This window comes from Protopterus annectens, chromosome 14.part0 (genome assembly GCF_019279795.1).
Source record: "Protopterus annectens isolate FY-2018-M chromosome 14.part0, PAN1.0, whole genome shotgun sequence".
NCBI classification, from domain to species: Eukaryota; Metazoa; Chordata; order Ceratodontiformes; family Protopteridae; genus Protopterus; species Protopterus annectens.
This window is the reverse complement of record NC_056748.1, coordinates 750,626,486-750,650,715: the sequence shown is the minus strand read 5'-3', so window position 1 is coordinate 750,650,715 and position 24,230 is coordinate 750,626,486. Positions and strand designations below refer to the sequence as shown.

General features: G+C 38.2%; 1 protein-coding gene across 1 annotated transcript in view; it reads right to left on the bottom strand.

Annotated features, from left to right (window-relative positions):
• LZTS2 (leucine zipper tumor suppressor 2) overlaps positions 1 to 24,230 on the bottom strand; it is a 1,975,510-nt gene that overhangs the window by 1,438,902 nt on the left and 512,378 nt on the right. The window contains exon 3 of the mRNA XM_044056488.1: positions 22,913 to 22,968. The gene's annotated coding sequence lies outside the window, so the exon portion shown is untranslated. The remainder of the gene's footprint in view (positions 1 to 22,912; positions 22,969 to 24,230) is intronic.

Genomic DNA, 24,230 nt, shown 5'->3' with positions numbered 1-24,230 from the left:
GCCATCTTTTCTGGGTATGAGAAACATTCTGGAATAAAACCCTCTTCCTCTGAGGGCCAGAGGAACTTCTTGGATTGTTCCCTGATGTAGGACCTCCTGAAGCACCAGAGAAAACAGATGCAGTTGGCTGTGAGATGGTTGTGGAATGCCCATTAATGGAGGAAGAGTGTTCTAGACCATGAAGTACCCTTGTTTGATAACAGAAAGAATCCATGAGTCTTGAGTAATAGTTTTGCAAACTGGAAGAGACAGGGAAAGACACAGGAAAAGAGGAGTAAGACCAAGATGACTATGGTGTCACAGACAAACTAGCTTGTCTGGAAAGTGCTGCTTCTGGGAAGGCACTGGCTGAGAGGGCTTAGACTGAGAAGCTCTTCTACCTCCCTTTCTGTTTTTAGAAGGGGGAAGGTGAACTTGTTTTCTAACAAAATAATTTTTTGAGGAATAATTCCTGTGAAATTTGGGAACAAGTAAAACAAAGATATGTTTTAAGTTGTATAGTTCCTTACATTTCTCTTGCAAAGATTTAAACAAATCAGCAGCTGCAGCTCAAACAAAGCACTATTATTTAAAGGAGCATCCATTAATTTTGCTTTGATGTCATCTGGAAGTGGATGAAGCCTCAACAAGGAATACCTCCTAAGGACAGATCAAGATGCAACTGCCCTAGAAGACACTGCTGCTGCATCATAGCTGCATTTAATGTAGTGACGTGCTACCGGAGAAGAAGCTCCTAAAAGAGACATCACCTGAGTTTTAACATCAGAGTTTGGGAGCTGAGAAAGTGCTTGAGTGGCTTGAGAAAGAACAGTCAAATTATATCTGGTCATACGGGCTTGGTAATTTATAGCACGGAAAACTAAGGTGTCAGAAGTATATACCTTTTTCCCCTGTTCTTTCCACAGTCATGTTGTCCTTATCAGAAGGGAGAAGCTTGGTGGATGGCAGCAATCTCGAAGTTTTGTCAGAAGCAATGGAAACCACCACAGGATCAACTGAAGGACATCCATAAATAAGGTTACACTCATCTGGCACCTTATAAAAGTGATCTGACCTTTTAGGGACAGAGCCTGTGAGTCTGGGGCTTTAGATACTTAAGAAAATGCATCCAAAAAGGCTGGTAAGGCTGGAGGTACAGCAGAATGGGAAGGAGGGCCCATTTGTAAGAAATTATATCTTTTCTGCACATCAAAAACATGAGAGCAGTACCAGTTGAAGAATCTTCTCATTTTAGCAATGGTTTCTCCAAAAGTGATCTCTTCATCTGGAGAATCTGTGCCATTTGACTCTTCCACTAATCAGCAGGAAGTGAATGAGTTGCCAATAAACAATAATGGAGCTATAAACTCTGAGAATAATGATTTTTTTGAGAAGATGAAATTTCAGCTGCATCTCTCTCTATCCAAATACAACAACCAACACAGTCCAGGAGCAGGGGATGAAGCCAAAGACAAGGACTGAGTCAACAACCACACCAACACAGATGGGACTGATAACATTTACAAAGGTAGTACCAAGTACTTGCAGCAAAAAGAATCAGCTAGAGTTGGTCACACTGCAGTTAATTTATCTAGTATTGCATTTCATACAGCTGGACTAAAACTATCGGATAAAGGTTTATCTTTTATTCCCTCAGTAGATGGTACTTTGAATGGCTGCTTGACCGAACTTAATTTATTTATCAGGAACTTAGATTTAAAAGTTACGCTTAAAAATGATAATAAAGATTATAACACTATACTTAAGCAGAATATCACTTTTGTGCCCAATAACTCACCTACAGTGACAGCCTTTTTTAGGATGTGTGATAATGATCTGTATTATTTATTTTTTAAGAACAAAGGTGGTAGATATTGTAATTTGGATAAAGAAGAAAGGAAAGCATTGTTTCATTTATGCACTAGGGATGTGATCATTAAACAAGCAGATAAAAGGGGGAAAGTTGTAATAATAGATGTTGAGAAATATAATATTTTGATGTTGCAACTTTGAATGCATAGCCATACTTTTAAGAAGATTAACAAAATTATATTAATAGTATAATCTGTAAAGTTAAATTGCTCTTTTATGATTACCTTATGGAGTCTTCAATTACTCAAGAGTTATATAATTATCTTTATGTTGCTCAACCAGTATGTCCTATAATCTATGGTCTTCCAAAAATTCATAAAAATGTATCCCCCCTACAGCTATATGTAAATATATTGAACAACAGTTAAAACCCCTACTGAAATATAGTAACAGCTATGTAAGAGACACCAGTGAAAGAATTTTAAGAAACAAAATCATGTAATGAAATGTTTCTTGTGATGATGGATACTAAATCTCTCTTTACTGTTATCCCTAATGATATAGGAGTGCAATATAAGAGGTTTTAATTAAGCAAAGTGATTATTCAGCAAGAAAAAAATATTTGATTTGTTCTATGTTGCAATTAGTTTTAGACAATAATGTGTTTTCTTTTGATGATGTATTTTACCATCAGCTAATCCAGGTAGCAATGGGCACTCCAGTTGCCAAACACTTATGCAAATCTTGTGCTGACTAGATGGGAGGAAATGTAGATTTATGATTTAAGTTCACCCACAATTACCTTTAAAAGTGATGAGTTGATTTTTTATAAGCAATTTGTGGGAGATATATTTCTCCTCTGGGTGGGAGACAGTAATACCCTGCAGATATTAGAAAACTGCATGAAACTACTGGCTTGATTTTGAACTGAATTTTTCCAGTGTTAAGATTATAGTAAAGGGATATAGTACTACACTAATTGATACAAATATACAATATGTGACCTCAGAACATAAAGGAATAGCTCAGTCTTATCTTTACAACAACCAAACTTCTAATAATGATGAAAAATTGAATGTCTCTTGGTTATGTAACCAAATACAATAGATATAGGAAACAAGTTAAGAAAATTATAGAAAAGAACTGGACTATCTTGCAATCTAATAATGATTTAAAGAAACCGGTATGAGAAAGACCACATTTTATATATAAAAGAGAGAAGAATTTGAAACAGATTTTATGTTATAAAGATATGAATTTTAAGAAACAAGTACACCAGATTTCAAGAAAAAAAAACAGATGATCCCATGCCATAACTGTATTTATTGTAAGTATATTAACGTTGATGTAGATTTTGTGCATCCAATATCCAGTGGCAAGTTTTTGTTTAATACTTCTGCTACTTGTAATACTGACAATGTGGTCTATCTTGCTAATTGTACAAAATGTACAAGTTTTTATATAGGTAAGACAAATCAAAAGCTTAAAGATAGGATGTCATCACATATTTCAGATATTCGTAGAGGGACTGACAGACGCCCTATACAAACACATTTTTCACTATGGTAATGAGCATATATTTAAGTTTAGCGTTTTACAAAAAATGCATCTTAATCATGGAGGAGGAGATATTGTCACTAAAACTGAAGCTGCAGAGATTAGATAGATAAATAATTTTAAGGCTGATATGACACCTGGCTTGAATAAGATGAATAATATAAAACCCATATTGAAACTAAAACAATCTCACATTTACTATCGTAACAGTATTGTGTGGTATTTTATATTGTATGCTGGGATTGGTTTTATGAAATGTTTTTTGTAATGCTCTTTTATGGTTATAATAGCTGTTTTTTTATAAAAGTTGTATTTTTACAGATATTTATTATTGCAATCTATGTATTTGTTCATAGGTTCATAGGTTCATACTAGGTTATCTGCCCTAGGGCATTTATAAGCCTAGCCAGAGTGTGTTTGGCTTTCGCCACCCATTTTAAATTAATTTTGCTATGCCCTGTTTCGAGGCTAGAATACTGTGCCTCTGTCTAACAGTGACACAGAAGTGATACCTGGGGTAAACCTACAATCTCCCATCCACTCATCAATATTCCTCTTGAAGAGAGTCAATGAGGGACTCTGCCTAACCTGGACTGGGATTTTATTCTAGAGTGAAGGGAGCCTCTGGGTTATGAATCTGTCCCTCCAGCATGTCCTATTTATTTCAGTGCTGAGGTTCAAGTCTCTCAAGCACGTGGCTCAATGGGATTTGGATTTTCTGATGTGCAGCATGTCCATTAATTCCAGGTTGGACATGGCTTTATACGTCAGGCACAGATCACCTCTGAGCAGGCGGTATGCCACTGAGTAGAGCTGGAGTTTCTTTAACCGAGTAGCATATGGCATCTGTTTGAGCCCTTTGATCCTCTTGGTGAGGTACTTTTGGTGTCTTTCCAGTTGCTGCAGGTGTCTGGTTAGGTACATCCGAAAAGGGGCATTGTACTCAATTATGGGCCTGATGAGGGATGAGTAAAGAAGCATGATGACCTCCCCTGATCTAGATGTGAATCCCTTCATGATTAGGTGGGCTATATAAAATGTTTTTCTAACCACTTTGGCCACGCGGTTGTCAAATGAGTGCTTGCTATCAACTTGGGTCTCCAGGTCCCTAATTACTTCTTCTGTACTTAATGGATTACCACCTATGTGGTAATTTGTGGGCACTTTGTGTTTGCCAAAGGGGATGACTACACACTTTTTGGCATTTAGCTTGAGGCCATGGCTCTGGCACCAGTTGTCTGTTTCTATGAGGCCCTTTTGGAGGATGCTTGTGTCGGCTGGAGAGTCAATTATGGCGCCCAGTTTGCAGTCATCTGTGAACTTGATCAGCCACAGTCCTTCCGTGTTGGCCTGTACCTCCAAGAAATATATACCAAACAAGAGAGGTCCCAGGACTGAGCCTTGTGGGATGCCACTTGTAACTGGTTTGGAGTCTGACATGGCTCCAGCAATTCTAACCATGTGGGTTCTGTCCTTGAGCCAGTTTGCAACCCATCTAGTGACATAGGGGTTTATATTTGAGCTGGTGAGCTTATCTATAATGCCCAAGTGGGGTATTGTATCGAAGGCTTTTGCGAGGTCCAGGTAGGCTGTGTGGACCACCTTCCCCTTGTCAATGGCCTTGGTGACTGTTCCAAAGAAATTGACCAGGTTTAAGAGGCAGGATCTGCCCTTAATAAAGCCGAACTGGGTAGGATCCAGTGTCTGTAGGTCCCCAATATCTTTATTTATGAGGTCCATGATGATCCTTTCCATAGCTTTGCAGACCAAGCTAGTCAGGCTTATGGGGTGATAGTTTCCAGGATCTGTTGAGGCACCACCTTTGTTGAGAGGGACCATTGTTGCTGTACGCCACTCTTTGGGTACATATCCTGAGTAAGGCTGAGATTGAACAGTAGTTTTATGTTTGGGTTTAGCTCTTCTTGGAGTTCATGTAGGACGCAGCCCGGGACACTATCTGCTCCCATTGATGCTGTGTTTTTTGCTTTGGAGAGGGTGGCTCTTACCTGAGCATCTGAGATGTCAGGGGGGCAGCACTCTGCTGGGATAGCTGGGATAGATATTTGCCCTTTTGGTGGGGGGGGGGGGAGAAGTTTGCGCTGAACCTGTCAGCTAGCATTGTTGGCAATGTCTGTGGGTTCGGTGTATTTTTTGTCATTTTGGACTAATTCTGAGTATATCTGGGAATTCCCACCCAGGTTACTAACATAACTAAAGAAAGCCTTATGATTATCCTTAGTGTCCTGTGCAATTTTTCTCTCGAAGCTGGCCTTAGATGATTTTATGAGTGCCCGTAGTTTTTTGCTAATAGTAGTAGCTTCCTCCTTCTATTGTATAGTTTGTTTATGGCTGGGGTCCACCAGACAGGATGTCTGCCTTTGGAGGATTGGGTCTTGGTTTTATTTGGGATTGCATGATCCATTAATTTCTGAAGGTGTTCACAGAATGTGTTTATAAAGGATTCTGCGGTCTGGGCCGTATTTTCCACAGGCCCAGGGGCTTTGAAGGATTCCACCTCAGTTTTGTGGAGTGTGAAATTTGCTTTAGTGAAGTTTTTCACTGGGGTTTTCTGGGCAGGGGGTGGGATCGGGATGTGAATATCCAGTGAGATTAGTTTATGGTCTGATCTTACCAGTGAGGGATACACTTCTGGTCTGGAGCATAAAGTCCCCATGTTGGTGATGATCAGGTCCAGAATGTTTTCCCCTCTTGTGGGAGTGGTAACAAGTTGTTCCATAGCATTTGAGTTTATAAATTCTAGGAACCTTTGGGCTAGGGTGTTGGAGCTAGAGTAATGCTCCCAGTCTATGTTTGGGTAGCTGAAGTCGCCCAATATAATGGTGTTTGGAGAGACCTTCATATTTTCCAGTGTTCTCAGGAAGGCCGAGTGGGGTTTCTGGGTTTGGGAGGGTGGTCTGTAGCAGGCTATAAACTGGAAGGCAGTTTTACCCACTGTTAGTTGCACATGGATAGTCTCTGATGCTTCGTGCTGTGCCACCAACCTGGAGGTGTGGGTATCTTTGACGAATATTGATACTCCCCCTCCTTTTGTGGTTCGGTCCAAGTTTTGGGGCCGAAAAGCATGGTACGAGGTATAACCTGGTAGTGCTGGGGTGCTCTCGGGAGCCTTGAACCAGAGGTTTCTGTTACTGCACAGATATTGATGTTCTCTATGCTAAGGAGAGTTTTGAGTGCGTGCATCTTGAGGTTTAGACTTCTGGCGTTGAGTAGCATTACTCTTAGTTTCTTATCCCTTGTGATACCTATGAAGGTGGGTTTGTCTTTTGAGCCTTGCCTAAAAAAGGCACTATGGTGGTAGCAAGAGCCTTTGCCAATATCCAAAAGCCCAGGGGTGGCAGGTGCAAGCCGTCCCAAGCGAAGCATCGTGGCTTATCGAGCATGTCATCCCAAGCTGACAGGCACTGGATCCCCTTTGAATTACACCAATACTTAAGCCAATTGTTGAAATTGATCATCTTGTCTTCATATTGTGGCAACATTCTTGGTGAGGGTAAGATGCTACTCAAGGTCAGGGTCATACCGGCCTGGGCTACATGCTCAGAGAGCTCTTCTATGTCTTTTTTTCATGTAGTCCAGGGAGGTACGTCTCAGGTCATTCACACCAGCATGGACAATGATGGAGTCATATTTGTACTTGCCTTGGAGTGACCTGATTGCTTGTGTTATGTGGCGGATCCTAGCGCCCGACAGGCAGCCCACCGTGACCTTCTCCTTGTTCAGCCTGATGAGCGGGACGTCAGTGTGCCTGACGATAGAGTCACCTATTACAAGTGTATCAGGTGTGTTGTTTAGCCATAAGGGCTGTGACTGTTCGGCACACTGGCTTTGTGAGCTATGTGTTGCACATGTTTTGTTTTGGGGTAGCGGTTGCTTGGTTGTCTGATTTGGAGGTTTCTGCTGCTTAGGCAGATTTTTATTTAGAGCCTCCGAGTATGTTTTTGTGTGTTTATGTGTTTGGTTTGCTGTCGTGGTAGGTCTATGTGAGACTGGAATTGTAGTGAGTGTTTTATACTTTAGGTCTTTAGGTGTGTGTGTGTGTGTGTGTGTGTGTGTGTGTGTGTGTGTGTGTGTGTGTGTGTGTATTTCAATAGAAACTTTAAGGGTTAAGAATGTGTGATGTTATATGATACTGCTGCTCTCTGATAGACTGGTTTATATTTCAAAATCTATTTAAGTACTGAGTTAATTGATGTAACTGTTCTGCATTCAAAAAGAATTGTTTGACTTGAAAGCTCTGCAGTGTGTTGTGAATAAAATTTATTTGTGTGACAGTCAGACTATTGTTTTTTTTACTGGAATTATATTGTTTTTTACTTTACAGTCTATTTGGCTGCATATTCTGGGTTTTATTCTGTTCTTCCTCACAGTAAGCATATTCAAGGGGGGGTGGAATTTGAGTGGAGTAGGCCAAGGATTCATCTTCCGTAGAACCCTCTTCCTCAGAAGATTCCAGTATCCTAACTCTCTTGAGTGGGGAAGTAGTTAAGGGAGAAACAGGATCAGCTAAAGGAGGCTTAAGAGCCATGACTGCATTAAACAAGCCCTGAGAAAAAGTTTCCCAGTTGGATTGTGAAGTCTTATGTGCAGAAATGTGCTTGTTTTTTTTTTTTTGCTTCTTTTTTAACCACACATCTGCCTGGTGGAAAGTCGAGGGACCTGACATAGACCTGCACTCAATAATATTAGTCAGAATATCCTCCCTAACCAGAATTTGAAGGATACCCCTAGGACCTTCTGAAATAATGAGCCTTGGTTCCTCCTGACTGTCTGATGTGGGCATCTGCATTGCCTCTGAGGATGTGCCTAAAGCTGATTCCTTGACAGCGTCCAATGAGGTAACCACCAAAGAACCTGAGCTGACCTCCTGACAGATCTTCAAGTCTTCATCAACCTCAGGAGATACATCAGAGGTAGGAGGCGAAGCTGAAGATTCTGGTCCTGGCTTCTTGGCCTTCCTCTTCAACACAGGCTTGACAGAAGTCCCAGATGTACCCTCCATAACGTCCCTAGCTAAACACTTCAATCACTGATTTTCTAAGTAAATTTTAAGGTATGAAAGATGGCTACATAGGGTCTTATGTATAAAGGTCTGGTAAATAGAGCAGGATTTGTGGTCATGCATAGGCCCAAAACAAAGAGACACAGGTTGTGATGATCTTTGTGTGGAATTACACGGGTTGTGACTATCTTTGTGTGGAATCTGTCTCCCACATTGGCACTTGCCTTTCATGGATGACATCAAACCCTCACAACAGAAAAAGTATCAAGAGAAAAATGAAAAAAAAAAAACAACGGGACACTTATCTGAAAACTGGACCAGCAGCAAATGACTCGGGTGAACAGATCCTATGATCAAAGATGGCATTCAGTCTGTAGCAGAGATCACTTTTTTGGCCTACATTGTCCTAAGCCATTTGTGTGACATCTCACATACTAGCAGTACTTTAAAGCTCTTGTATATCATTTGGACATCGGGTCACCTTTGGTGGAGGATTCCTCCATGTAAAGAATACTACAACATTAGAATACAAGGACATCATGTCTTATTTATTTGTTAATACATGTTTAGTTCCTTTAACTAGATATTTCAGGTACCATTTGTTCTGTGAAAGAATAGGAGGTCAAACAAGGCTGGATTATTCATGGCTCAAAAGTCTGAATACAGATGTCCACAGAAAAGTCTAAAAGATATTCAAGTACAGAAAGACGGCAACCCATGTGTCCTGATAACTAACATTTTTGAGGCCACTGATCTTCTAAATTATGAATCTCTGAGGTCTCTTAAGTTCAATGATATGTTTAGAGAGATCCATGCTAAAAAGTGATGATATGCGTCTGATGAGATATCAGTAAAAAGGAATTAAGACTTTTTGGATCTAGTGTAAAAGTCTTTGGAAAATGGATGAGCCATATGGGAAGGCTTGCCAAACTACTGTGGAGACATGAGGGTCAAACAATAAGGAATTATCAACAAAGGTGCCTAGATCCCTTACCATGGTGTCTGATTGGAGTGATGTGCCACTTCTATGGTACACAAAATTTTTTTGTTTACCCAAATCAACTATGCTACATTTATTCACATTTAACTTGATACCACTGTCCCTGCACCAGCTGTTAACATGGTCTAACCCACATTGGAGCAATTGTAAGTCAGTGGAAAATCAAATAACATCCAATTTACAGTCATCTGCAAACTTAGATAACCATAGCCATGAAGGTTTAGAAAATAGATGCCAAACAGAAGGGGATCAGCACTGAGCCCTGTGGTATACCACGTGTAATGTCTTTGATTTCACAAATAGCACCTGTGTCTCTAACCACATAGGTTCTGTCAGACAACCAGCAAGCTACCCACTGCATAACATAATGATTTATATTTAGATCTACAAGTCTGAAAAGAATGCTGACATGGGGGAGTGTTTAAAAGGCCTTAGCCAGGTCCAGATATGCTCCAAGTACTCCATAACTGCTATCCACTGACTTAGTTATTTCTACAAAGAAATTAATACAGTTAAAGAGACAGGTCTTGCCTTCAACAAATATCCAAATATTTAGGCATATAAATATTATACTCTGGATGCATGCATATAAGCAGTTGTAATAACTATGGCATTATTCTCAGTAAGCAATTCATGTATGCAATAGTCATATAGCAAAAGATTCAATTCGCTGTGTTCATAATAAACATTACTTATGCTACCACTATATAGTTAAACATATTGCTTAGTCAATGTTTGTTAATAATACTTTAAAACAATACCTTGAAATGGCATTAGCTTTCTTCAGACTGCTATAATCTTCTTCATCCCTATAACATTCAAAATATAACAAAAACATTTCATCTCTTCAGGGCGAGGTCTCTGCAGCTCAGTCAAACTTTTAATTAGCATCAGGCAATTAAGACAATACCAAAGACTTGAGTCTGTGGATTGTTTAGGTCTACCTGGCAAAACATCTGGAGAGAGTTCAGTTTTCAAGGTATGGTAGCTGTAATGTAAGTTATACAGCTTCAAGTCATTATTTTAGGCAGTGGAAATCTAGACATTCTTCAGTGGCCACCTGTCATGATTATCAGTTTAGTAAGCCTGTGTGTGTTCATGCTGGTTAAACATCAGTCTGTGACATCTTGGTCATCTTCCCGTTTGTGGATGTGGTGATAGTTTTGGTCACTTAGCCATTCATCAATGGTTGGTTATATGGTTATTCTTCCACCTACAACTGGTGGTCAGTCATCCATCTTCCTCTGATGGACAGATTATTCATCTTTCGGCTACAATGAGAGATTGGTTAGACACACATCTGGAAAGCAGTTTATGTTTCTGTCTTTGTTTATGGAGTAAATTTTAAATGCTGGTTTAAATTTTACATTTCATGTAAGTCATTTTTGGAATAATACTGGAAATTGTAGCCATTGGTTTTAGAAGCACTGTGTCATGCACTTTTCAAAACTATGAAGGATCTGTGGAATTTTCAAAGTTGGCTTCTTTAAAGTCTTTAAGGTTACAAATATAAGTATTATTAGTTGTTGGACTTTTCAATTTTGTCTTTAATGCTGAGCATTTTGAATTGATGCAACAGATTCTTGTATGATACCTGGTAATCCTGACAAATGAACAGGACTTGTTTACACTCTTCCGTAACACTACAAAATAGTCCCTTCTGGTTGTTCTACACCAGTTTTGAGAACCAAAGAAAAACTTGTTGAGGTAATAAGCACATCTCATGCTTGTTCCCAGATGTCAGCTTCATTCACTACCAGATGTTGGCACTCCTGCTTTATCTCTCTCACACACACACACACACACACACACACACACACACACACACACACACACACACACACACATTCCAGCAATTATGTGTTTCCTTTGAATGTAATTACAACTATAAACTAGGCTTTCTGTTTTATAATATTAATGGATGTAGGCTGAAAGAGAATCTTCACTTCAACTAATGGACAGTTCAACAATGTCCCTTCAGACTATCAAATCAACAATACGCTAAGTACCAATGAAGTGGTAAGGGACTTGGGTTCACAAGTTGACAATGACCTTAACTTTGACCACCATGTGTCTACTGTACTAAGGAAGGCTTTCTATGTAGCACACTTGATTAGTAAAGGCATCATCTCGAGAGCAAAAGAGGTTATAAATCCTCTATACTCGGCACTAATCTGGCCCATAACTGAGTATAATTCCCTGTTTAGCATGTAACGTAAAAAGCACCTGGAGCAATTGGAGAGACCTCAGAGGTTTTTAACAAAGAAGATCAAGGGACTCCAGCACTTGCTGTACACAGACTGACTAAAGTTCTTGTTACTTTACTCTTTATCATATAGACTTCTTAGGATGAGACTTATGTTTGGCTTACAGAGCAATCTCAGACCCAAACCTAATGAATTTGCTGCACATTTGTAAATCAAACTGGACTAAGGCCACCCATTCCAGGGACCTAAATATGGCCTGCAACTTTAATAGGACATGCTGGAGGGACAGATTTATCTCCCAGCAAATGCTATGTCTTTGGAACAGGCTACTTATTCATGTGAAACAGAGCATCTATATGACACTGTTCAGAAGGAACCTGGACGAGTGGATGGGGACAGTAACTTCTTATGAGGAATAGCACCCACAGCCCTCCTGGACATGGGCAGTTATTACTAACTGCAATCTTTGGTATTAACTAACATTGGGATGAAATGTCTAGGCTTGAACTGACCTCCAGGTGAATGACCTAGTAATATCCAATGATCCTTTGATCCTATGAATATGTAGAAACAGTTTCTTAAAATCATTCACAGAAATAATGGATACCCCTCATCCATTACCTAGTTCCAATAGTATCAATCAAAGATATCTCCAGAGTAAAAAAACATGTTTCTGTGGCTTTTACTACATCATCATATATTTCAAGATACTGCATTCCTTGCATCTCACACTTATTATAAGCTGCAAATGGGAGCCACTGGAGAGATGATGATGCCAGAAAGTTGAATGTAAAAGATCACTGATATCCTTGCATGGCAGCTAGACTTGAAGAAAAGGAAGAAATTGACTGCAGCATTTTCTCAATTTCTCCACATTTATGCAGTCTTAGACTTGGTACATATGGGGATGTGGGGCTTGTTCCCTGCAAGAAAAAAAAAAACAGGAAATGCTGTGCATTCTCTGACCTTGGGAATGTTGCTGTTTTGACTGGTGACCTTCCAAGCTTTCAGATATTTCAGGTTTGAATAATCGTGTGTCAGTTAAGTGATACACAATTATTCATACCGGACCCACCACAAATTGAAGCTCAAGCATAATTTCTTTACTTGCTCCCTTATAAAACTCAACATTATTAAGTGCATTCTTTTGCATTTATCTACCTGCTGTTTAGACATCCTGCCAATATGGTTGATCTTATAGTGCAAAACTATGCTGTAGTGAAAATATGATGATCTTTGTACAGGCTTACGTTCTACCTTGTTAACAGTACACTCGCTCACTTCTTAGTACAGTTCCATAGCACACATTTCATTGTTTTCCATGGATACTGCAATTTGTCGGGTTTTGTCTAAAGTCAAATTTAACTGCAAACAGTTATATTTTATGTATCCTGACATCATATATGTCATGCATACATCACACAATGGCCTGTGCAGCTATTCTAAATCCAAGACTGATGCAGCTCAGGAAAAATGAAATGCTTGACCACAGGAAATTCTATGAAAAATAATACCTCTAACATGATAGATAGTGCTTTCTAACCTGCAGGCATTAACAGGATTAGCTTCGACCAGTGCTCAGTCTTTGTCACATGAAACACATTGGATAATTACATTTACAATAAAACAGGCCAGTTGTGTGAATGACTACCATTTCATCATCTTAACCATTAAGCAAGAGACCAAGTACAATTTTTACAGAAAAGAGAATCAGGCATTAACAATATCACAATATGGTTTAAATGAAGTCTGATAATGAGTCAGTCAATACCAGTAATGATGGACTCTGGGGTTTTGAAGAATAGAAATGTGCAGTAAAACAAAAGATGGAAACTATGGGGGAAATGTAATAAATTATGTGAAAATCTAAACAAATAATCATTTCATTTCTTTCTATTTGGTCTAGTCATCTAAAAAGGGTCACATGCCATTGATTTTCCTACATCAAAAAAGTTGAATTTGAAAGTGCCCAAAGACATGATTTTGTCTCTTGCAAGTGGCAAGCCCCCTGTATCCCTCATGTGGGGTACTTAGACTACCCCATGTCTGATATATAACAATTCTATTGTTGCTCAACAGTGGGGAAAAGTGAAAAAAAAACCTGCAGTTCAACAATGTCTTGTACAACATCAGTGCATGTGGTCTCAAAAAAAACACAATGAAAAGAAATAAAACAAAACCTGCTTGACGAATCTAGCTTCATTGGAGTGAAGGCATACCAAATAATTCACCTGCTAAAGTTATAAAAACTGAAGTGATACAGGCAAGTGTCCTCGCAATTGACAAGAAAATGCACTTTCAATGTGGGGATGGGAACAGGGTCACATAAGCTGATTGTGTTAAACTATTATTAAATAAATAAATACTAGATGCTGATACTAGGGAGAGATTAAGACATATCAAAAGGGACAGTAAAAATTATTTGTGTGTGTGTGTGTGTGTGTGTGTGTGTGTGTGTGTGTGTGTGTATATATATATATATATATATATATATATATATATATATAGATAGATAGATATGTGTGTGTGTGTGTGTGTGTATATATATATATATATATATATATATATATATATATGTGTGTGTGTGTGTGTGTATGTATATAATATGTATATATGGGTTAACTTTATAATATCAAAATCCTGAAATATCGAATTTCAGAATCTTGAGATCATAAAGCCAAAACCCCAGAAGCGCGAATTTCAAATTCACGATTCCTACACTAACCACACACAAACACATGCACACACCTTCCCCCCACACAGAAACCTACACTACATACAATCAGGGGGGCAAGCCCCCGGCACCACCCATATGGGGGGGGCTGCACCCCCTCACCCCCCACCTACTTAAATATACTAACTTCAAGTTCGCACTACACAGACAAGCACATGAAAACACCACCATACAAGCTACATTCCCCTTGTAAACACAAATTACAATAACAAAACACACTGACACACACTAAAGTCCCTAAACAAAACCCTTAAACATAAATACTTACCTGACTCTCCAGCTATCCATTCGCACAGCGCAACACCAGAAGCGCTAATTCAACATTTTCGGACTTCGGAAATTTGAAATTTGCACTTTTGGGGTTTCGGAGTTTTGAGCTTTCAACTTTATAATCTCGGGATTCTGAAATTCGATATTTCAGAATTTCACAAAAATAAAATTGGGAAAGTTTCACAAAATTCAGCTTATGAAAAATGTCACAAATATATAAAAATAATAGAAAGCTTTTTTAATGGAAATGAAAAAAAGAAAATGGAAATATTAGCAGAGTAGGATTGAACTCTACTTTTGTATATATGAAAGGTGATTGTATCAGCCATTGATTTTGACAGTTATACCTACTAACAGGTCTCTGGGAATGTTTATAATGATGCAGGAAGAAAAAAGGGCTGGTTACATATTTTTATTCTGCATAATTTCATTATCAATGTTATCTTTTTACTTTTATGGCAGGGAGTTGAAAATCATTACAGAATGTTTTTTTCCTGAAATTTAAAAAGAAACATTTGCATTGCACAACTGGAAAGCTTCTTCTGATCATATTTTGTTAAAACAATTTTGATAAGAGCAGTGAAATGGATAAAGCATACACTGGGAAGGTGTTTCTTACAGCTTTGTTGGGAAGTGACACATTTAAGAAAAAAAGTTTCACATTTTAGAACAAGCAAAACAAATCTTCAAGTTAGCTTTTGAGTGTTTTTCAGTTGTTCGTTTTCCTTCAAGCAATTATCATCATCATGTCAGTAAAACTGTAAAAAATAAATAAGTACAATTAAATAAAAAACTAAAGTCCAGGGTAAATTTCAGGGGGGCGAACACCACGGGTTTACTATGGATAACTACATCTTGTTTACCTGACACACAGTTATTTGAATATGCAACATCTATTGTCTTTGGATGTCATTACATAAAATGGTACAACTCTCCCAAATAAAGATTTTTGCATGGGATACTGCACATGTTAAAATACAAAAAAAATAAAAAATTGAAGGAGAAATGTGAAAGCATTTATATTTGGTCCTTCACAAAAAAACAAGGATGGGTAAGATGTTAAAGGGTAAGAAAGCAGCTCTGATGATTTCACTTAAGAAGATGCTTTTAAAAGGTTTCAATAAGATAGTTACAAATCTTTTAGGAGCTAAACATCAAGCTATGGAAAACAAATAGCTCTAGTATGATTCAGAGGTTTTGGCGGTGAAGATAAGATGAAATAGCATATCAAATAAAGAAATGAAGGCTAACGTATTTCAGTTATAGTAATGTAAATGGTTGTGACAATATTAATGTAAATGGTTGTGAGGGTATATTATTTACATCAGAAAAGGCCTTCTGATATGATTAAAAACGAATCAGTACTCATTTAGTCAGTCTTTTTCTGATACATACATTAGGCTCTAGCTCCCTGTGATCCTGAAATGGTGCTGAAAAAAAAAACAAATAAAAGAATATGACATCACTGAGACCTGGGTACATATGTGGACAACTCACTTATTTTTGCTATCATGACACTACAGTAGTCAGAAATTCCTTCTTTCGGCCCAATTAATCTCAAAACTTATTTCCTGTAAATCCAAAGAGCTTATCATGTCACTGCACTTCTCCTTTATCAGATCTGTTATTGAATGCAATGCCCCATTCATTTCTAACACAGAAAATCAAATGTCCACTTGGACTAATGCCCCCTTTTCTGAGTCATAATCATCCTATCTGACCTGTATTACCTGTAGATTGCCAGTGGCTGTTTGAACACCTGCACAAAGGAACTTAACCTACATCAACAAATAAACAAGACATAGTGGAAAGACTATTTAGTTACCCACAGTATCAGCCTATGGAATAAACTGCCAAATCAGGTCAAGCAAAGTACCACCACAGTTGCTTTCAAGACTACTCTGAACAAATGGAAGATAGCCATAACCTCACCCCAGGATTTCCAGACATGGTCCTCTTTGAAAATGGAGGTAAACACACATATATGTGTAAACAAGTGAAGATTTTTACTTATGGCTAGATAACTTACAGCTCTGGGACAGTTTGTCTAGTATTTTACATAAATATATTTTTATCTTAACCAGCTTTCCAGTCCAAAATTCATACTTGTTCAAGTTCAACAAAAAAGGAAAAATTGTAGTTCACATATGAAGTTCAGTCTGCAAACTATTTCTCTGGTAAATATCTCTACTGTGCAGGTTTTACACTGCTTAGGACATTTACAGTGTTTCTTTACAAACAGGGCAGTTTCCCTATCACAAAAGAGCTGGCTAATACAAATGAAAACTACTCACAGACACCTCCGCATGACAGAGATACATTTATGCGTGCTTTTTCTTATACTTCTTCACATGCAAGGATAGCTTCAACTTCCTTCTTTATGCAGTTCCTCATGGGCAGGGATTACCGGAAATCCATTTCTCTAGCCTCACCTTTAAAGGGTATTAGCTCCTTTTCCTCACAAGGATGCTCCCTGGATAACCTTCCTTTTGTTACTTATTACTTCTTCTGGAATCCACTAGGTAATGGATCCATTTTCAGATACTGCTTAGTAACAAGAAATTAGGACTTAGATAAGTCTATTAACAGATTCTGGTGGTCAACATTTACCTGTTTATCTCTTTTACTGGTTCATTAAAGGAAATCAACCACCGCCAGACAGACAGACACACACACACACACACACACATATATATATATATATATATATATATATATATATATATGGGTATAAATCAAAAGAAAGAATACTTCTTTGGTTGAAAAAGGTTTTAGGAGTACATAAAAGTGACAATGGAGAAATTAGTGAATGTGTGTTTTTGTGAATCACTTATGACTGAATTATAAGTAAGTAGGAGTGTGCAGGAAAATTCATGTTTGAATGAAAAACTGTTGGTTGTGAATATGTGTGATACTGCTTTACAGTTGTTGTTTTGCATGTGCAAGTGTTTGTGCTTTAGGGTTTGAGTAAGGGTTAGTTAATGGGATAGATTCAGCACTGTGACCATTTTATGTTGTGTGTGTTCTGTGTCTTTCTGTCTTGTTTAGTGGTGCTGTTAGGGGACAGGTTTTAATAACATAATGTACAGGGATAGGGATAGGAACAGAGGTACAGCCAGAGTAAAAAAAAAACTCATGAGTCAGGGGAGCTGGGTTGAAGTAAGAGTGTGTGTGTGTGTGTGTGTGTGTGTGTGTGTGTGTGTGTGTGTGTGTGTGTGTGTGTGTGTGTGTGTGTGTGTTGTGATGTGCTGGAAACTTCATTATGCAATTCTCAGGCACATGATAACCTGATCTATTGTTCAGCATTATCTGAAAGATTTTGTGCATTAGGCCTTGGGCCTATCAGAGGCACTGAGCATACAGATCTTACAGTGAGTTGCAAACTGCTAATGCTTAGTAGCTAGAGACCCACTAAATCACAAATCAGCTCTTGCTTCTCACACTTAGCATAACTACATTTCCAGATAAGCTGAAGTTTCATTAACACTGATCAGTGTTTGTACATCAACACTGTCCCTAAATCCTTTACATAATCATCTGCCAATTCTTAGTGAATTTCTGATTATTAGAAAATGAAGCTATATTTACATCTGTAAAGAAATGTTATGTGTATTCCACTGAGAAATGGACTTAACCTCTCAGGAAGGCTGTTTAGTCATAAACTTGGACAGAGTTAAATAATGTACAGGATATAAATAATGTAATCTCTAGTAAGTAGGATCATTAGAACAAAGTATAAACAGTAGGGATTTACACTCAGTCATATATTCCATTTTTCTGGAGTTACTATCACTGCAGAAAAACTCTGCATAAGAAACTCTGAAACAATCAATACCATCTTATTTATTCATAGAAATTACAGGTAGGAAATAACTAATTATGAAAGAAAATCATAGTGATTTAAATGCAAATTAATTCCCACTGCTTCATTTTTCACATAACATAACAATGAGTCATTTCACTGATAAAAAGATATCCCCATATGCAAGTATAAAAAAAAAATAAGACATCAAATGAAAAAATAAGTATGTGAAATACAGTCAGAAAGTATATCATGTAGACACAAACCATCGTACTAACTAGTGTCCATGAAATCTAACAATACTTCAGGTGATCCAAAAGATCCTTTCCAGCACAGGACACTGCTCTTATATTTGCTTCTTAAATCAGAACACTTAAATGGATTTTCTGTTGAATGGGGTAATACCACTTAGAATGCCACATACTCCATTTTAACAGGTCACTAACCACACACACAGATGGCATGAAAGTTTTGTCTAATCCACAAGTGAAAAGAAAATATAGAGTTCATTGTTAAGGCATGCAAGAAAAATTAAGAGTCTGTGCCTAGCAAAGACAAATTAAAATTGTGAGCATGCATGAAATTCAAAAGCATGTTATTACGTGCCTGAAATATTTGATATAATTTAATATTTCTAGAAATTCTATACAAACGAGTAAACAAAACAGTGAAATGAAACTTTGCAAACTTACAATTACATAATAAAGTGAACTGACAAATATTACATTTTTATAGCACACGATAATGTTATATTTGTATAACACATTAAGAAAGAGAGCCACATTTTGATATATGAAATAAATACACAGACTGCAACTCATATCATAGATGATGAATACTGTAATATAAAGTGGAAGAAATTAATTTATGTTTCATTTAACATTTTTATCCTTTCCCAGGGCTTTGCTCAATGGTTCCATTTACCTGGGAAATCTCAGCTCATACATGCCCCCATGGTCAAGTATTACCCACCACCAAACTTGGCTTGGAGCCTCCAGCTCATTCATTCCTATTGTAAACCTGATCAGCCAATTTCTTCCTCTGGAGGCAACTCTCAGAACAAGTGAAGTGGTTTAGGATAACTTTATGAGCTGGACACCAATGGATTCTCAGATTTGTGGAGGTGTGCATTTTCAGGAAGACATTAAATGGACTAGTACAGAAGAAAACAGAAGAAACCAAAATCTAAGACAAGGAAAACTGCTGCAGAAAACAACAATGAGCAGGCTGCACTACAACCTTCCATATATATGCTATATACACCAAATTTCTCAGGATATTAGAGAAGATAACTCAGAAAAACTGGAGCAGACAGACTAGAGGACTGAAGTAGTAGTAGTAGTGCTACAGAAGCAAAAAGCAGAACTTCTGCTTCATTGCTGTCAGTCAGTCAGCCTGCAGACATTAAATACGAGACTGGAATTACAGACTTACAATCTGGAAAAGACATCAAGGAAAAACAACTTCCATATAACTGGTACACCTGAAGGAAAAGGAGGAGGAGTACCACTAAAGTTCATTGAAAATGAGCTGCAGAAATTCCTACAAAGATCGGATCCTGTGGTGATTAGATAGGGCACCCAAAATCAACTCCGGAATTAACAGTAACCTTCACAGACTTTTTATTGTGTGTTTTTTGAATTGTATAGATAGAGATGTGGTACTCACAACAGCCAGAGAGCAGGAAAAGGCCTGTAAAACAACCTTTGCAGACATTTTATTGTGTGTTTTCTGAATTATATAGATGGAGATGTGGTACTCACGACAGCCAGAGAGCTGGAAAGGGCCTGTAAAACAACATTCACAGACATTTTATTGTGTGTTTTCTGAATTGTATAGATAGAGATGTGGTACTCATGACAGCCAGAGAGCTGGAAAGGGCCTGTAAAACAACATTCACAGACATTTTGTTGTGTGTTTCTAGAATAGTCAATTCATGGGTTTTAGAAACCTAAATACTTGTACTCTGACTGAGAAAGAAAGAAGTAAGCACAAATGCTGGACTTGCATGTTTGTTCTGCTTTGTTTATTTATGAAGGGAATGCTGAACTTAAATGTCGTACTCAGATTTTAAATATAATATGCTATGTTGTTGTGTGTCTTTCGGCTTTTCCCGGTTAGGGGTCGCCACAGCGGAACTCCGGTCCGCTAATGACTGGCAGATAGATTTTTACATGCCGAGTTGCCATCCCTGATGCACAACCTTCAACGAAGGTACGCCCATTCACACATGTCTCCACGCAGAAGATGTTCTAGCTGAGAATCGAACCGGACAGTGTCTTACTGTGAGGCGACAATGCTACCGCAGCACCACCACTGCAGCTCTAAATATAATATGCTATGCACTATAGATATGGCCCAAGCTATCAAAACCTGCTGGCACTCCATGCTTCTGGCTGTGATCCATGAAACTTGTCAGGGTTGTCCTATTTCCATGAAACTTGTCAGGGTTGTCCTATGTCCCTTTTATAGTTTATCTTGGCAAATAAAACCTTACATATCTAAATAAAACATTGCTATGATGGATATGTATGTGTGTTTTGGGGGGAGGATTCTCATGGTTTCTCATGTCTGTTTTCCTGCACATGTGCCATACCTTTGTAATTTGTCCTCTTTGACCTTCTCTGTAACTGGACTCAGCCTTCAGCACTGATGTCAGTATTTCTTTGTCTGTCTCAGTGTGTGAATTCTACTGCAAATCTACTGCAAATCTTGGGCAGTTCATCTCCATCACCTCTAGCTTCCTCACCTGCGCTGCCTTCACTGCCCATGGCAAAATACTGATCATGTCACTGTTCTAAAGTAGAGTAGCCAAGGCTGGCAAGAGGGCTACTGTCCCAAGTGCAAACTGTTGGGTGGGGGGGGGTGAGATGAGATCATAGCTGGCATTAGGCATAGGCCAACTAGGCGGCCGCCTAAGGCACCAATCTAGCAGGGGCACTTTTCCAGTATTTATTTGGTGCAGGTAGACCAGGATGGGGGCAACAGGTGGTGTGGTGGTGGGGTGGTATGGAGCCCTTTTGCCTAGGGCACCAGTTAACCTAAGGCCGCTCCTGGATGAGATGGTCCTGATCTTTCATTAATGCCATACCAGCTTTTAAAAGCTGGAATTGCATTTGCAGTCAAATCTGAATGCAGAAGCGCTCCATGTGTGGTCTGCCATTTGCGACAGTATAAAAGTATTTTTTTTTTTATTTTAACTAAAACCTTAGTGATGTGCAGGCAGGATGTAAACTGTAGCAAGCAGTTTGCTGCAGTTTAAAAATGAGATTTATTTTTAACTAAAGCAAGTGTTGTAGTGCTCCATGTATACAAGGTACAAACTATAGCAAACAGTTTACTACATTTTAAAAGAAATTAGTGCAGGGTGGGGGGGAGGCATGTTATGCATCTGGCCATTTCTGCCCTTCATTTGAAGAACAGAGGGGGGGGTGCTGATTCACAGTACTGACCCCGGGAGCTGGTTGAACCATCTAAGCTTCTGCTGTTTTGTACACTTTGTTTTTCAGCTTCCTTAGGCTTTTGTCCAACATTACCTTGACACTCTGTGCCAAGTATCAGAGACTCGAATGATTCCAGCTTTGATCTTTTTCTTGCCATCAAACTGTTCATACTCTCAAAATTCCTGTTCTTGGCTAGGCCTTATAACATGTAAATTGGCATGCTTGTGTGGATAGCCTACCATACCTAATCATTAATATCCTGTGGAATGCTTAATGACCAGTGATATCCCACATAATATTAAATATTTCTAGTAAATGGGGAGACTGGGGTTTTTGGAAAACATTACATATAACACATTCCTTTTACTACAGTGGAAAGATAAATTGGGGGGGGGGGTCATGTTCTAGTAGTAATACTTATGATTATGAAACTTAGAACATGGTCTAGGAATTTCCACTGGCCGAGTAGGCAGGGACATTTTTATGATACAGAATATTACCTCCTACAACACTATCCATACCTTACAGATTTGCAGAAGTTTTAAACACTGTTGTCTTAGGAAGTGCTAAAAATAAAAAGGGAGAAGATGCTTCACTCCCCACCTCCGACAGGATGAGTTGGAGAATGTTATCACTCAACATAATTTTTATAACTTTGTCCCTTTCCTAGCAAGGACAAGCTGCAAGGGGATATACCAGTTTTAACCCTAACTAGTGTAGCTAAAGAAAAGGGGTCAAGGCACTTCATATTACTGCAAGAATACTCATGGAGAAACAGGTTACGTACATATGCTGTGGGGATGCCTTGTGGTAAAGTTAAGCTGGGGCTCAGCTCATTCAGTTATAACTGCACTAGCAGAATTATTATTACATATTTTTTTATTGGCATTTCTTAAGACTGATTACACTTAGGACATGTTGCAGTTTTAAAATTAATTGCCATTTTTAAACACCTTACTAAACATTCTGGCCTATGGCTAGCAACATAATGTCACTCAGTATGGACACAAAGTCTACAGCTCCTGCAGGTTTTCAGAATGACAGCAACATTAAAATATAGCTTCTGAAACATTTTTTTATGATCTTACCTTAAATCAGTAGGATTCTGAGATTCCACTGGGCTGATTCTATATCTCCCTTTTACCTGCAGAAAAATAGTTGATCATTATTTTCTGGAGTCTTCTTTTGTCTAATCTAATCATTTGTGATAGACATCTACTCAACTGATCAACAGAACTCAGCCAAATAGCCTCTGAAATAGGGTTTCTATTTTGCATGAAAGAGAATAGTAGACATTACATTTTATTACAAATTATACAACAATAGCAATAATGCATCAAGTAGCATGCATGCATGCACACCAAAGTGAACTCTGATGGGTCCAAATGCTTAGATTTACCATAATTCTTCAGAGTTCTGTAACACAATGTAGCAGTCATTTTTGCCACTTCTAAAACATGCTGCACCCAATATTATAAAACCAAGTCACTAGTTAGCTGCCACAGTGCCAAAGGTATTGATACTTTGTAAGTCAACGGCTTCCTTCAGCAGTAAGACAGAATGAAACTCAAGTAAAATGGCTTTTAGTATATTGTTGAAAGTCAGCAGTTTGTGTCAGCAAACTTATGTCTCTGCAAAACAGAACTCCAATGCCAAGTTTTGTTCAGAATGGAAGTCACAGATCCTTTTTACTTATTTTGGGCAATAGTCAACTTTATTGAATAATATGAGGACATTTTTAATTACGAGTTTCCATACAACATTATATATATAATAAATGGGAAAAACAGAAATAAAATGTTTTCGAGAACAATAACAAGGAGAAGGTAGTATGTTAAAACAGTAAGAGAGTGGGAAATGCATGAGAATCATGCTGATGATCATGCTTGTAAGCAGAGAACATAAGATGATGTGCAAGTATAAGGAATGCATTAGCTTCTATAATCCTGAACCAGGTACAATTGTCAGAGTGCTTATTTATTACTAGTATCTGTGCAATCCATTTTACTAATACTGTCAGAAATGTTTAATGCGTAAATTTTATTAGAAACAGTAATAGTCACAGATTACAAGCAACAAACAGATTTCAAAATACATTCAACGTAAACAAAACTGAAGATATTTGGTGGTAGTCATAGTCCCAAGGTTTGCAGTTTCATGGTGGTTATTTGTTCATAGTGCAGCTATGCTTATATATAAATAAAGCAAGATCAGTTTATTTGCAATGACTACAGCAATGCAAATGTTTTTGCTACAAAATGCCCACTTAGGCGAAATGCTTAAAGTCAAAGAAGTTAAAGTATGGAAGAATTTGAATGTTTCAGATATTTTGGAAGACTGTGACTATGTGCAAACGGTGTTCAACAAATAGTTTAAAGCAAGAGGCAGACAGGACAGCTGTTTATC